A 14,121-nucleotide genomic window follows, 5' to 3' on the forward strand; every position below is an offset into this window, starting at 1 on the left:
ATTCAGAAATACTCCCTTGTCCAACTCGATCTCATTTTCCAATTCTACATTTCCACATTCTAATTTCCATTTCAATGGAAAACTGAAATTGTAGCAACCTAATTAAGGAAAAGAAGCAAAGGAATAAGATTTGGCAAGGATAAAATTTTGGCTTGATCCACCACGTAAATGACCTGTGTAGTCAGAATGCTGGCAGAAGGAAAAGGAAAAATGAATGAGTAGTTGACAGAGGGAGCTAGGATTACCAGTTAAGGCCATATGATAATCTTATTTCTTTTCTTAATGGGGGCATTTGCCCCAAAACCTTATATGAAAAGCACAAGTGTTGACTGTAGTTATAAATTTCAGACAGCTATATAAACTGGACTAATACCACTCTACAAAGAAACAGTAGCAGATGGAACTTTGTGTGTTCTTTCAAGGACACAAAGGTTTTATTTGAATAAATAATAATATCCCCATGATTTCTGAGTTTTTGTTGGCTGTGGCCAATATGAAACCAGACAAATTAAATGAAGAGAATAAAGTTAGTGCATGATTTACTTTCTTGGTTCTCATCCACTGGAAACATGTAAGTCTGGCTATGTTCCTCAACCAAAACTTACTGCTTCTATTACTTCAGAAACTATAGGATTCCCTCCTTCTAGGTTCTAATAACAGCTTACTTACCCTTCTCACTTCAGGTGTTAATGGCTAAATCAGTACTAGCCAAGGTTGTTACATATCCCTTGTCTTTGACAAGTGGCCCCTTCATAGATAAAATTTTGTACACTACTTTGAATGTGCCGTTTTTTCCCAATTGTAATCCTGACCCTGATTTGTACAAATTACGTACAATTCATATGAGGAGACATGAGTCATCCACATGACACACTGAGGGGAAAAAAATGCTAAATGCCAACTGAGTGTAAACTCTTAGTCTTATGAGCCTTGAAGGTACAGAGAGATCAGATTGTGCTGTCTAAAATCAACACTCAGGGTTTCTAAAGAAATGGGTTCTATCTAGGTGCTAAAGTGTGTGTGTGCAAGTACTTCTCAAGAATAAGAATGGCCCAGATTTGAGAGCACCATTCAACTGGAACTAGGTATCATCTACTCTAATTTATTTTAGAGTGATCTATGCCTAAAGTTACTCCTCATAAAAAATGCTAAAATAGCAAAGTAGTACACACAAAGAGTTATGTGACTTCCTTCAGGTACAAAAGTAAAGCTAACAGAAATGGGAAGGAGATAAATAAAAGAATCTTTAATATGCATCTGCTTAAGAGTGCTCTTGGATACGCACACACTTCTTTAATTGCAACTAATAAGGACTCTCACTCATGGATTGAAACTTCCTGTGTTAATGATATTATATTATTTACAAACAGTGAATTTCTACAAATTGCATTCCATTCTATTTCAGTGAAGGTTTGGTTCTTCTTTGTCTTTATTACAATGATTAGAAAATCTCACTGGAGAACAGATGGAGTTTTCAACATATGTTGTTTTATATCAAAGACACTTAAAAACATAGCCTCAACACAAAGTACTCACAGAAAACTGACTAATATATAATCATTGTGTTCAGATTAACATGCTATTCTGAAAAGTAAGCTGATTTTATCCATTTGTAGTTTATCAATTTAGACAGATAAGATTTCCTGAGTATGCTACTGCCAGCCAGATGGGTCTATGGTTCATTTTTTTCCCCTTTATTTTCTGTATCTCACTGTCAAGTTTCTTAAAAGAATTGTCTATATTCATAACCTTCTCACTTCTCATTTACACCTCTATCCACTGCAATCTTGCTTCTGGTACCACAAATTGACTGATTTTGCTCTTAACAACTTCTGGTAGAAAATCCAACAGTAACTATGGAATCCTTAGTTTGTTTGACCTAATGAGACTCAGCTTTCTATCTTCCTCTGGCTTCCATGGCTTCATCTCTAATTTTTTCTTGTATCTGTCATTGTCCAGTTTTACTGGGATTCAGTAAGTGCTCAATAAATATTTGTTGAATCAATGAATGGATGAATGTGATTTCCTGTATCCAAGAGAAGGCAGAAAAAAAAGTGAAAATAGATATCTTACATTGTTCTCAGTAAACCACCAAAAAATCTAACAATCTCCATCTGTTGATAAGGATATTGTTTATCCTGTCAATTTTTTCTCTCACTTCTTTATTCTTTTCATTCTTAAAGCTCAATGCAAATACCATTTCTTTCATGAAGCCACTCTATATTCCCCCATTCCATTAGAATTAATCCTACTTTTATTTCTAGTTGGTACGCGGACATGCAGTTCTATTTATATTTCTATTTACTATGCTCCAAATGGTTCTTTATATAATAGGTGTTTACAGGTTTTCACTCCACGAAGTTGGAAATGCCCAAAACACAGAAACCCTATTTCTCTTCATATTGCTCTCAAATAATGCTGGAAAGATATATATACTTAATAACTGCTGAACTGAATATCATAGAATTCCTTAAAACACATTTATAAATCATTTGGGCACATTAGTTCCAATATTTTATATGCTCAGATAACTTAAAGTGACAGTCATTTTTTTCTATTTAATAGATTCAATACTTTATGGAAATTGTCAAAGTTGTAGACTTGGTAGCTGTGAACTTCTTTTTAGCAAAGAATTCATCTGATATTTTATTTAGTTGAGTTACTATGTTAAATGCACCAATTTATATCAATAACATGAGATGCATTTGTGTGAACTGTGTTTAAAATGATGTTTCATTTTGAGCATGATGTTTTATTTTTCTTCTGAACTTCACCAACTCTTTAAAACACATTTTATTTTATTTGCCTTTACTTTCCTTAGGAATTGAATAATACTAGGAATAGAGACCAAGAGGCTTTAAAATAACACTTTTAAATAAAAACTCGACATAAGTGCCTGTGATTGGGATCAATAGCCACACTCACAGATTGGCCTGGACCTAAAAAGTTTAAGCCATGCCTTTAAAATGTGCCAGAAAAACATTTTACTATCTTTTGTGTGACTCCTTCTCTAATCTTTTTTTCTATGATATTTACAAAAGGCAAATTTCAACTAAAGAAAGTGGAAAGGTTACATGTTACTTCTTGAGTTTCCCACACATACTAATTTAGATTGTAATTGATTTCTGTAAAGTAACAAAAAAAGGATATCTCCACACTAGAGTATCACACACATACTGTTGAAGATCACATGCATTCCTAGTAGATGGCACTGTGTTGTGGTGAGTGTACTGAAGGGAAAGAGAAAATCTGGAATCTGGGAGCTGTTGGTACCTTGGCAAAGTGGTAGTGGAGATGAAGGTACAGGGGAGACTCTTGAAACATAGGTTGGGGATGACAGGTGAGGGAAAAATCAGTGACATCCAAATGGCCTAAATCCCTCTGTCAAACCTTAACACTGATTCCCTGATACAGTCCCTTCTCTTGGAGATAAAGCAAGAATTGAGGTAAGTCTATGATAGATAGGGTTCAGAATCTTAGGTTGAGGAAACAGACCAGTTGAAATCTAATGGCTTAGGTCCATAATGTATATCATTCCTTAGGGAACGATGAAAGGCACTGAATTCTAACAGGTAGAGTAGACCAGGAAGAAGTACTGGCTTTGAAGATATACATTCAAGGACCAGCTCTGGCACTCATGAGCTTTGAGGCCATGTCCAAGCCACCTGTCCTCCCTGAGTCCTTGTTTCTTCAGTAAATGAATAAATATGCTAACATTGTGAGGATTCAATCACATAGCACAATTGGAATTGGCTAGTATACCTACAACATAAGAGCCCAAAGGATTGAGTTTAATTTGAATGGCAAAAACTGTAATTTTTCCATTTTTCTTTTGGAAAGTGTCAGACCTACAGTGTTATTCCAGAGTTTTTGTCCTATTTGTCCTATCTATGCCCCAACACAGTGTTCAATTTCCACCCAAATATATAGAATTTTATGCTCTAATTTTATTCTTTATTTCTATTAAGAAAATAACCATATTTGTCAGATAATGGTCTTTAATTTCTCTTCTGGCAATTTCCTTAAAAACATAATGCCATAAATTATATAAAGCCTTACATAAAGGACAAAGGCCCAAGGCATGTTGTTTAGTTGTCCAGTCAGTATATTATACATTGAGTTAACTTAAAAGTTCTTCGATGTTAAGGATCACATTTTGTTACCCAAGGTAGCGTGCAGCATACTGTGAAGCACCAGTGTTCCCACGAAATTATTCTTTCCCTCCCTGAAGCCCACTACTCTTATAAATGCTTGCTGTGTCTGTTACCACTATTTACTAGAGATCCAAACCAGAAGCCAAAGAATCATTCTTGACTTCTTTTCATCTACCCCATCCATTTAACCACTAAGATCTATCTGTTTTACTGCCTCATCAACTTCAGAATCTTCCCTCCTTCTTCTTGCTTTAACCCTAGTAATATTACTCATTATCTCTCAACAGAACACAGAAAAACTTCCCAGCTTCTCATTGGTTCTTTCTGCTATTCAATCCAGCTTTATACTATAGTCAAAATGATCTATTTATATGGAAGATGTAATATTGACACTCCCTTATTTGAAAAGCTCTATTAGTTACCCCATTTACTAGTGAAAAAATAATTGAAATCCCAGATTATTTTTAGGGTCACTGTCCCTTGGTTCTTGCTGCCCTCCTTTTTCTCAAATTTTATGCCCCAATAACACCAAGCAGATTTTAGTTCCCAAGGCACACACCCTGCTATTTAACCTTGCTATGCTTTTGTAAGCTTTTAACTCTTGCTTAAATTTCCTTACCTAGTTTCTTCTTCTTTTTTTAAATTACAGTTTTTTATTTAAATTCCAGTTAGTTAACAGACAGTGTAATATTAGTTTCAGGTGTACAATATAGTGATTCAACATTTTTATATAACACCCAGTGCTCATCACAAGTGCCCTCCTTAATCCCCATCACCTATTTAACACATCCGTCCACCCACCTCCCCTCAGGTAACCCTCAGATTGTTCGCTATAGTTAAGAATCTGTTTCTTAGTTTCCCTCTCTCTTTCTCTCTCTTTTTTTCTTTTGCTCATTTGTTTTGTTGCTTAAATTCTACGTGAGTGAAATCATATGGTATTTATCTTTCTTGACTGAATTATTTCGCTTAGCATAATACTCTCTAGCTCCAAGAATTCATTCTTTTTTATGGCTGAGTAATAGTCCATTGTATATATATGCCACTTCTCCTTTATCCATTCATCAGTTGATGGACACCTGGGCTATTTCCTACCTACTTTCTTCTTATACTTCTTAATCTTTCAGGCTCAACTCAGAGGCTTTCTCTTTTAGGAAAATGTTTGCAAATCCCTAGAATCAGCTAAGTCTCTTTTGTTCTTTCATAGAATCCTGTGTTTACTGTGATTTGATTGCTTGTCACACTGCACGGACATGGTTTCTTCATCTATCAGGGTCTCACACAGTACTGACAATATTTTGAAGATGAAGGGCATCTCTCACCTAACTCTTCTACATCAGAGATGCTTAGTTTTTGCTACCTAGATTCCTGGAACCACCCAAGTTTCAATTTTGTTTTCCACCTATCTCTTTAATTCATTGGACCATCTCAGACCCCTCCAATAATTTATCCTTTCAAAATAAGAAAGCCAGAGTCAGCTTCTGACACTCTGAACCAAAGAAGCCCACTTACCATTTTGTGCTTTTGAATTTTTAAAAATTCAGAACATAATTATTTTTATACTTCCAAAGTAGTTCCTACTACTCCTCAGAATAAACTGTAGCCTCTAAAATATTTTGTTATTCGATACTGGCATACACACAAAAATATATTTTAAATATACATGTACACATATGCATATAAATATCAAAGGCTACAGTGTCTCTTCATTAATAAAATATCTCCACCCAGCAAAATGTCTCTCTTAATGTAAGGTACTTTGTTTTGTTCCCTATCATATCTCAGCACCCTTACAAATACTTGTAACATAGTAAGTCTTTAATAATATCTGTTCAATGATAGAATAGATGAATAAATGAATTAGGTAAGTGATTAACTTTTCTTACAGAATTAAAAATATTGACTCTGAGGTAGAAAGATTGCATTTGCCAATATTGCTCAAGAAATAAAATTTATTTTCTAGATGATCCTTAGCTTTATAAATTCTAATCAAACACGACTAACTGACTTTAAATCTTGATGTATTTTGCCAAGATCAGTTTCAGAGTCTGAAACTTAGGTATTAACCTCAAGCCTTGAGTCTTCCCAAGGAAATCTGTACCTATAACCCAGCTGACAACTGGTGCATGATCAAACTGGATAGAGGTTTTCATTACCTGATTCCTTTTTATATTCTCAGCCATCATGAAAACTTGAGTCAGTAGTTATTACAAATAACCCTTTGGATGGGTTTTATTTTGCTCCACATGCAATGGCTTTTCAACTGTGACAGACTGTTCTTAATGGGAATGACTTAAAATCGAGGGGTTTTCATGCACTTTTTGAGCAGTAAAGGTTTTTGTTTCTTCTTTTCCATCGTCAGAAAAACTCAGCATTTAATTCCAGAGGGACATAAGATGATTATTAACTTTCATTAGTTAAGCATCACAAAAATTAAATCTACCTAGCCTGAACAAAATGTGTATGTATGTATACACAGACGCACATACACACACACACCCCTCAAGTGTGGTAGATGTGAATCACAACCAGCCGAAATATAGCACATGCAAAGACATGAAAGCATGAAGGCCATTTTGAGAGGAAATAAGAGGAAATGGAGCTGTAAGTATTGTTCTAGAATGAACAGATTTCTCTCAGATTTTGTATAAAAATATGTTGTTTGTGTTCTTTTGAAACTAAATCTATTCAACTCACCTTCATATAACCAGTCAGCAATCCCATTAAAGATAATTCCTTCTTTTCCAGAAGATGTCAGTCGCAATGAACTGCTCTTTATATCAGGTTGATAGTAGATATTATTTTCAAAAATATAAATCTGAATCCAGAAACATAAAAAACAAACCAAAAAACGCAACATATTAGGAAGCTTTTTAAAATACTTTCATACTATAGGATAATAGCTGAAGAGCTAAGTGTTGTATTATTTGCCTGCTTTCAGTTTGTGTTTATTTAATACAGACATTTGCACTGCTTTCAATTATTAATGGCAGTTTCCTTCCTTATCACATCAATATCAAATTGTCACTTAGAAATTACACAGTACTGGTATTGAAGCATGTAAATCCATATTTTCAACAACAATTTTTCATCTACTTAATCTCTTTTATACCACAAAATTGATTTGGGTTTGAGATAACACTTTGCATACTTAAGAGACTGATAAACTACAATGGATGCCATTTTAGTAATAGCCAACTACTTAAAAGCTTCAGTTTGGGGTCTTTAACTTTTACAAAAATGGATTTGGTCATCAATAAAATAATCTCTACAGAATCTTTTTTTTTAAAGGTTTTATTTATTCATTTGACAAAGAGAGAAAGAGAGTAAGAGAGAGAGAGAGTGAGTGAGAGAGAGAGAGAGAGAGAGCACAAGCAGGGGGAGCAGCAGGCAGAGGGGGAGGGAGAAGAGGCTCCCCGCTGAGCAGGGAGCCCAAAGCAGGGCTCGATCTCAGGACTCGGGGATCATGACCTGAGCCAAAGGCAGATGCCCAACCAACTGAGCCACGCAGGTGCCCCTCTAGAGAATCTTTCTAATTCCATCCAGCTTGACTCACAAATACCCTGATGAAAGGGTGGCAAAATTCCTTTGAATTGATAAATGGGACACACCCTGCTATGCTCCACTCTTCGCTGGCAATTCTTTCGTAAATAGCACGTTATTAATAATGACCATGTGCTTCAGGGTTCAGGAGAGAGTTCTAATTTTAACACATCACAAAGTCTTCCAAAATAATATCATCATCAACAACAGCAGCCCCCGCAACAGGAACAACAATAGAAATTAAACAGGGTCTGTTCACACAAAATAGAATTCAGGATAAAATTATCGACAATCCACGTTCAAATATTTTTAATGCCAAACATTTCAAACTGCTGGTCTGTGTGATAATATAACCTTCAGAGAACCATGTTTCATCCACATGTTGGGGAAACAGAATATTATCTAATGGAAGCCAAATTTCTATCTAGATTGAACATTCTACTAGGAAGGTAGAAGACAGCCTAGAGCCCTTGTGTTCCAGCATGCTACAGGACAATTACATAATAGCAAATGGAGCAAACACTGGAATTTCGTAGATTGTAAATCTTGGTGTGCAAAATGATAGAAGCAATTTTAATATCCAGAAGATTTCATTGATATTCTACTTTCATTCTGATGATTTGGCAAGTATATAACAGTGAGTGGATCTAATTAATCATTTCAACACTGCATGTCATTTACCTTACAGGTGAGAATGCCAAAATAAGAAGAATTTTTGAGGGGTGAGGGTGGGGGGAAAAAAGATATAACACAGTGTTCAAAAGAGAGGGCTATATCATCAGGCAGCCTAAATTTGAAATCCAAGGGACTTATATAATTTTCTTAACCTTTTTAAATCTCAGTCCTCCCCTTTATAAAATGTGGGTAAGTCTCACACCTGCTGTGAACATGACATGATGAATACAGAACATATAATCCATGTGACTTTTACTAGAAACCAGTAATTCGGTTCAAAATCCTAAGCTTTATGGAGGCTACAAATTCTAAATCAAAATAAAACTTCTACAGCTTAAGCCAATGTGTAAATTATCCCAAACTACTGACCAGCATTACATACTATGTTGGTAAAATATGGACCAGGAGCAGCAGAATACTAACAGCAGTAACGCTAGTACTAATAGTGGAAAGAGGAGAGGTGATAACAAATGATATTTACTACTTTCACTTCATTTAGAAAGTTTTCAAGTGATGATAGGAAATAAGAAATAAGCTTATTATTGAAACCATGTGGGTCATACTTAGCTGAAAGTTTGAGAACTATTACCTCCGGTGTCTGAAAACTGGACGGAAGTTGGCCTTAATGACTGTCACAATCCCTTATAATAGAAAAAATATATTAACTTTATTCTAGCCATCTAAAGCTTAAGCTTTACATCTTCTGTATACTACCTCCTTTTGCCTTTCACAAATAGTATGTGAAATAGGCACACAAAGTCTTCCTTATTTGGAAGGAATCCTCTTTTCTGTACCTGAAACTTCTATTAGGACTTGTAAGCAATAACGGTTCAGATCATTCACACCCATGCCACTTAAGCACATGTGGCTATTCTTAGGAGTAGAGGTGACTTAGTCCAAAGTAAGATAGCTCCAGATCCTCAGCTTTCTGAAAGGAACAAACTCTACGTCAAAACAATTGATAAAACCTCCACGATTTCAGCAGATGTATAAATTATCCAAAACCATTGACCAGTAATTACATTTATATTTGAAGAACAGATTGGATGATATTCAGAATCCATATGAAACTGACATCTGCTTCAATGTAAAAGAACAAGCAATATGGAATCAGAATTTTAATTCCATTTGCTGAAAGCTGCAATACCAAGGAATGTCCACAAGATCTTTTTTTGATGGACAAAAGTTAGTGACTGCCTTCATAAAAATGTACATTTATAATCTTCTTTTTTTGTTTTTAAAAGATTTTATTTATTTGAGAGTGAGCAAAAGAGAGAGAGAGTGCACAAGCACAGAGGGAGAGGGAGAAGCAGACTCCTGCTGAACAGAGACACACCCCCCCCGCCCCCAGTATGGGGCTCGATAACCAGGACCCTGAGATCATGACCTGAGCTGAAGGCAGACACTTAACAGACTGAGCCACAGGTGCTCCTTCTAACTTCTTTTAAATAGCCAAAGGTTTTCCTTGGATTATATTAGTTTCAAATAATAATCACAAACTGTAACTACTAGCTTAACAATATGAGAAGTGCAAATATTCACAGGTACTACCTGGGCACTCTGATAAAATTAAACTGGATCCAGGGCCGCCTGGGGGGCTCAGTCGTTAAGCATCTGCCTTTGGCTCAGGTCATGAGCCCAGGGTCCTGGGATTGAGCCCCGCATCGGGTTCCCTGCTCAGCGGGAAGCCTGCTTCTCCCTCTCCCACTCCCCCTGCTTGTGTTCCCTCTCTTGCTGTGTCTCTGTCAAATAAATAAATAAAATCTTAAAAAAAAAAAAATTAAACTGGATCCAAATGTCAATCATCAAGGGCTGCAACTAGATTTAAATCACGTTGAAAATATGACAAACACTAATGCCATTTGTCCTAATGTTACTGATTAAGATGTCATAATATTTTTGATACCATTAATCAATTCCTTCAATGAGCCACCTAAACGGTATAACAAATAGGAATGGATAGCTATTTGACCATTTTACTCTTCAATTTAGATAGCAAGCCAACTATCCAGTTTTTCAAAATCAATATTAATACACTTACAAAATTATTCAAAATTGGTAAAGTCTCCAGAAAGGGAACAGGAAGGCAACTGAAGTACTATGTGCTGAGTCATGATAAGTTAAGAAAAATGTAATAAATGTTATAAGAAATTAATCAATGTGTTAGTTGATACTGGTCATTACCAAGTGATTGGACATAGCGGTGTCACTTCTCTGCAGGAGTCTATAATGGCCAATTTTTCACCTTTTCTTCCCACTGCCACAACCACCATCAATGCTTATGATGGTGGACACCTCAGGAACTTGGAATGCTGGGTGAAGAGGCTTGGAGCAAATCCCCTCCCCACCCCTAGCCAATTTGTAATGGACACACAGAAAGAAATGAACATTTGATGTTAAAAGTTGTTAAGATTTTGGAACTGAGACTAATTACAGTGTAAATTAGCCTACTGTGACTGGTCAACCAGAGACAATGCCTGATAATAGCAGACTCTTGTGAACTTTTAACCAGATTAAAAAAATAATAATCAAAATAAAACAGGAGTATAATTGAATATTAGACCTATTTTTGCTGAAATACTACTGAAAAGCTATTCCACCTTCACTGATTCTCATAATTTTAAATCAGAAAACTCTGAATCATTCAAAAATCCCCAGGCACTATAATGATGTTAGAGGATCTGTAACAGTCTAGTTGGGATAGTATTTGGGTTGCTTTCTGTTGTGACTTGCTTTCTGGGGAAAAAAAAAATTAATTAAGAAACTATCTCAGATAATAGATATTGCTGGCAGGGATATAGTGAAAGGAGTCCTTTCCTATATTGATTGTGAAAACAAAGTGGTATGCCCTTATGGGAAAGCATTATGACAACTGAAAACAAAACACAGTCCATCTCATCAATCCCAAACCTGGGACCTCACCTTGTAGGGGGAAAAAAAAAAAAGCACCAATATGTAGAAAATGCTGATGCATGATATTTATTTCAACAGTGTTTATGATGGCCAAAAAGAAGAGTCAAAGTGAAAATCCATCAAAGCAAATGCCTGGATGGATTATGATTCATCTACATCATGTTATAACATCAAGGCTTTGTGGAAAACCAAGTAGTGTTACATGAATTGACATGGAGGAGTTTCACTGAGATATTGTTAAGGGACAAAGACACAAAACAAAAAATTATTTCATGCACTAAATAATTACAATACTAATACAAACTTATACCAGCAAGAATCTCACCAACAGATACACATTGGTCATTGTCTATTGGTAGTCAGCTCCATGCCTGCCCCTATATAGTCTTTGATTACTGTGGGCCATTAGAAGCCCAAAATTCATATTTCCCAGACTCTCTTGTAAACTAGTCTTCTCAGCTTGTTTGCTAGATGGGTTCTAGTTACTTTCTGAAAAAAGGAGAGAGTTGGTAGTTAGGAATTGAAGGCATTTGCCTTTGGCAGTTGATCTAGCCAACTTCAGCCATAGTGGTTCAGTGACAGTTTATAATATTTACAAATATTATAATATATATGTATGTTTAAAACCATGAAGAAATTATAGGGATACATATTTACATATATATTGTATATATATACAAATGTATACATTCACATAAATCTATGTATGTATGACTGTGACTCTGGAAGGATATATGCTAGCCTTTTAATATGGTTGTATATATTGGAAGGTGGATATACAGTGAGAGAGAGGAATAAAAAACAGGTAATCAAACAGAAAAGACTGGGAAAATATGCTAAAAAGACTTGACTACATTTGTACATGTATGTAAATTATATAGGTTAGTATATGTATAAATAAAGTACCAACAATAATGTCAGTGATAATAAAAAATAATGACAGTGATATAGAAATTAGCCTGGCATGTAGGCTACATGAACAGTAGGTGATCCTTTTTATTAATTTTTATAAAATTTGAAAGTAATGATAAAGGGTATCTTCTTAACTTGGAGTAGGGTTTTTCAACCTACTGACATTGAGGACTAGATATTTTTTGGTTGTGGAGGACTGCCCTGACATTGTGGGATGATTGGCAGCATCCCTTACTTCTACATACAAGATGCCAGCAGCAGCCCCTTCTCTCTCAACCAAAAAGGTCTCCGGGCATGACCCAATGGTCCCCTGGAGGAAAGGGGCAGAATCACTTCCAGTTGAGAGCCATTCATTTTGAGGTAAGTCTTTTGCATGTGTATGTTCCATAAATGAAATAATTTAGTTTAATTTCCAAACCTTTAAAAGCCAATTTGCAATTTGTTGTTCAAAAGTACTCTGCTAAGTGTGCCTGGGGCTATAAAGATTTTAATGTGTAGTCCCTCTCTTCAAGAAGATTATAATTTTATGTGAGAGATAGGCAGGTAAACTCCTAAAATCCAATGAAAAAAAAATACACATCACAAGGCTTAGCCATGAGTGGCAGAGGTCAGGTGGGGGAAGAGATTCCTGAAGACATTTATGAGATACTGAACTTAAATTGTGTCATAAAGGACAAGCAGTGATTTCATAGGATAAGGAAGGTAGAGAAGATGAAATGTCAGGCTAAGGGAACAGAATAAGCTAAATCCAAAACTGAACCACTATGGAAATATTAGAAGAATTGTACCTTAAGATTCAGAACACCTCTACATACCTATGACTGTCTAAAAGTTAAGATGGTGGCCAACCATGGAGCAGCTTGAACACTAGACCAAATGGTTGGAATCCCATTTTTTCAATAATTGACAGCTGTAAGTTTATGAGCAGGTGAGCAATTAGAAAAATAATTGGTGGCACTAAATGAATGGAAGGTGGAAATGGGAGACTCCTGGCAGGATGATTCAAATATTCTGCTTAATAGGGACAATAATTGTAAAAATGGAGTCATTAATCCTACATATGACTTCCTGCTTGTGTCTAAAACATTTGTGAACTCCAATGCCAATGTTTTAGTATCTCCCACTTGGACCCTTTAAAGCTTCACTCTCCAGAGTCAATCATTACAGTTTTTAACACTAGATTCATACCCCTCAAACCATATGCAGTCCTCACCTTTTCCCCTGCCCATAGAGAATCTAAATATCCCGTCCACCAAATCCTTGCTCCCTTCTGGCTTCTGGTCCACCAGTTATACTCCAACCTCACCATACTCCCAGGCCCAACAGTGGCCACAAAATTTGTGTGGAACCTTTGCCTTCTGCTTTACCAGGAACAGATTTTCTATTTTCAATCATGCCTGCTTATAAAGAATTTATATTAAATATTTGTTATTAAAATGAATTTAATATAATAATATCTTGGAAATAAGTGACACAAAAGAAGATTCTGCAGTGATTTGGAGTCATTGCTAGTGTCAGATGTTACTATTTTTCAATAAATGAGAAAGTTTCATCATATGGATAGTATTAAAACATAATTATGCATACAATTATTTTTTTATCAAGACAAAAAGGAAGACTATAAAAAATAAATCACCTTGAACTTCATCATACACATAAGCTGTTTCAAGATACTTAAAATGTTTTTAATATATAAAAGTATTTGAAATATTTAAGCCCTATTCCATTAATGAATCTAGTTTCACTGAATTTGAAATAAAATTTTCCCCTTTAAGCAATATGCTAACATTTAAGTCTAGGAAACATTGTGAGGAATAATTCTTTAAAGTCTTTAAGTATAAACTTATAAATAAAAAGCCCTTATTTTGATTTATGGTACTTAAAATCTTTGGGTAACATGAAAGAATATGAACAGAAAAAAAATGGA

At 35.3% G+C, this 14,121-nt stretch overlaps 1 protein-coding gene across 1 annotated transcript in view; it reads right to left on the reverse strand.

The window, feature by feature from the left end:
• DPP10 (dipeptidyl peptidase like 10) overlaps nucleotides 1–6,964 on the reverse strand; it is a 131,447-nt gene extending 124,483 nt beyond the window's left edge. Inside the window, exon 1 of the mRNA XM_064586433.1 lies at nucleotides 6,849–6,964. The gene's annotated coding sequence lies outside the window, so the exon portion shown is untranslated. The remainder of the gene's footprint in view (nucleotides 1–6,848) is intronic.
• Nucleotides 6,965–14,121: the final 7,157 nt, after the last annotated feature.

This window comes from Mirounga angustirostris, unplaced genomic scaffold, assembly GCF_029215605.1.
Source record: "Mirounga angustirostris isolate CCGP_5_RB_7025 unplaced genomic scaffold, mMirAng1.0.hap1 SCAF_3, whole genome shotgun sequence".
NCBI lineage: Eukaryota > Metazoa > Chordata > Mammalia > Carnivora > Phocidae > Mirounga > Mirounga angustirostris.